The sequence below is a fragment of the Macaca thibetana genome, chromosome 16 (genome assembly GCF_024542745.1).
Source record: "Macaca thibetana thibetana isolate TM-01 chromosome 16, ASM2454274v1, whole genome shotgun sequence".
In the NCBI taxonomy this organism is placed as follows: Eukaryota; Metazoa; Chordata; class Mammalia; order Primates; family Cercopithecidae; genus Macaca; species Macaca thibetana.
In genome coordinates this window covers 72,436,339-72,439,307 of record NC_065593.1, presented here as the reverse complement: position 1 = coordinate 72,439,307, position 2,969 = coordinate 72,436,339, and positions in this window count along the sequence as shown.

Here is a 2,969-nt window from a genome sequence, read left to right as displayed (position 1 = left end):
ACCCAGGCTAGAGTGCAATGGCGTGATCTCAACTCACTGCAACCTCCGCCTCCCAAGTTGAAGTGATTCTCCTGCCTCAGCCTCCCAAGGAGCTGGGACTACAGGTACCCGCCACCACGCCCAGCTAATTTTTGTATTATTAATAGAGACAGGATTTCACCACATTGGCCAGGCTGGTCTGAAACTCCTGACCTCAGGTGATATGCCCGCCTTGGCCTCCCAGAGTGCTAGGATTACAGGCCTGAGCCACCATGCCTGGCCAATAGATCTTTATGATGTTAATCCACATAGCATCTAGCACCTCAATTACTGTACCTTGGTTACTGTGGCCTGCTAGAATGGAAGCTCAATGAGGGCAAGAATGGATAGATGTTTTGTTTATTAATGTCTCTGTCCTCAGTGCCTAGAACAAAGCTTGGCATTTAGTAGGTACTTAGTATTTGTTGAGTGAATGAATGAGTAAATAAATGAATGAATGCATACCCTTTTCTACCGTGAATTGCAAAAATAAGTGGAGAACACAAAGGAAAGAAGAACAAAAAGGAAAAGGATTAAATTGTTTTGTTTTTGGTGAAAAGTAGAAACTGGGTTTCTAAGAACCATTGGCTGTAAGGCCTTGGTAAAAGTAGATAGAATTCCTCCCTTCACTTTGGGAGGCTGAGGCTGGCAGATCACTTGAGGTCAGGAGTTCAAGACCAGCCTGGCCATCATGGCTAAACCCTGTCTCTCCCAAAAATACAAATATTAATCAGACGTGGTGGCAGGCATCTGTAACCCCAGCTACTCGGGAGGCTGAGGCAGGAGAATCGCTTGAACATGGGAAGTGGAGATTTCAGTGAGCCAAGATCACACCACTGCACTCCAGCCTGGACCATAGAACGAGACTCCAGCTCAAAAAAAAAAAAAAAAAAAAGTAAATAGAATCCCATTCTTTTAGTTTTGTTCTGCCCTGTATTCACCTTTTCTTCTCTTCCACTTTTCTACCACCTCCATCTCTGTTCCACAGAAGTTCTCCTTCACTCCTCCCTTCTCGAACTCTTTCCTTTCTCTGATGGGCTATCTTGTGTTTTTTCCTCCCACTTAATCTAACAAGAATTCACTGCTTATTAATTTCAGACACTCTGAATGCTTAGCCAAGATATCGGCTCCAAGTCATTTAAAATATACTATGGGGGGATAACATGGGTTTGAAAATATAACAGAATTTTAAATCCTTGAAGTCTAACATTCCTCTTCTACTTTTAGGCCCACTTCATTTCTATTTGAGATACAGAGAAGAAGTGATGGTGGACTGGATAATGCAGGCTAACCCTGCCATTGAGGACAGCAAAAACAAAGTAGATCATATTTTTTAAGGCATTTGCTTGAACACAGCTAGGTAAAAAGAGTGAAAAGCTACCAATAGTAGACAGAAAAGGAAGGTGATTCTAACATTTGGGGTCCTTTTGCCCTAGGAACATTTGCTTTTAACAGCTCAACTGAACAAGTATCAGCAAACGTTTTACATAAAGGGCCATATAGTAAATATTTTAAGCCTTGAGAACTATATGTAGTCTCTGTTGAGTATTGTTCTGTTTCTCTTTGTCTCTCTCTTTTTTGTTGTCTTTTAGGAGTTTTTTTCCCCAACTTTTTTTTTTTTTTCAGACAGGGTCTAGATCTGTTCCTCAGGCTGGAGTGCAGTGACATGATCTTGGCTCACTGAAACTTCTGCCTTCTGGATTCAAGCTATTCTCCGGCCTCAGCCTTCCAAATAATGGATTACAAGCATGCACCACCACGCCCAGCTAATTTTTTGGATTTTTTAATATAAACAGTAGGTTTCACCATGTTAGCCAGGCTGGTCTTGAACTCCTGACCTAAGTGATTCATCTGCCTAGGCCTCCCAAAGTGCTGGGATTACAGGCATCAGCCACCACAGCTGGCCCCCAATTCTTTAAAAATGTAAAAACATGGCCAGGCACAGTGGCTCACGCCTATAATCCCAGCACTTTCAGACACCAAGGCAGGAGGTTCGCTTAAGACCAGCCTGGGTAACATAGTGGGACCCCATCTCTACAAAAAAATACAAAAAACAAAAAAAAAAATGAGCCAGGTATGGTGGCATATGCCTATAGTTCCAGCTACTCAGGAAGCTACAATGCCAAAGGAGGTAAGATACAAGTTTGGAAATTTGAGCAAAAATATCATTTAAAAAAAAAAAAGAACAAAATGGAAATTCTAAAACTAAAAAATAATATAAACAAAATAAAAAATGAAATTACACGATAGTATTAGCAGTAGTTTAGACCAAGCTGAAGAGAAAATTAGTGAATAGGAAGTTATATCAAAAGAAAACATCCAGAATAAGGTATAAAGAGATAAAACGACGGAGAATACAAAAGCGAAGGTAAATGGCATAAAGGATACATGAAAAGATCTTAACATGTATACATACAATTGGAGTCACAGAAGGAGAGGATAGAGAGTAGGGCAAAAGCTAAATTCAAGGAAATAATAATTGAGAACTTTAAAAAACTAATGAAAGATACCAACCACAACCCTATGAAGGTCAGTTTCAAAGTTCAATTTATGGCTCACACCTGTAATCCCAAAATTTTGGGAGGCTGAGTTGGGTGGATTGCTTGAGCTGAGGAGTTTGAGACCAACCTGCATAATATGGTGAAATCATCATCTCTACAAAAAAGTGTTTTAAAGAGAGAAAGGAAGACATCCACCATCCTGGGTTCCTTCCAGTCCTCAGCTCCTATCTCCTTCTTTTTTTTTTTTTGAGACAGAGTCTTACCATGTCTCCAGACTGGAGTGCAGTGGTGTGATCTTGGCTCGCTGCAACCTCCGCCTCCTGGGTTCAAGCGATTCTCCTGCCTCAGCCTCCTGAGTAGCTGGGACTACAGGCGTGCACCACTACTCACAGCTAATTTTTTTTGTATTTTTAGTGGAGATGGGGTTTCACCATGTTGGCCAGGATGGTC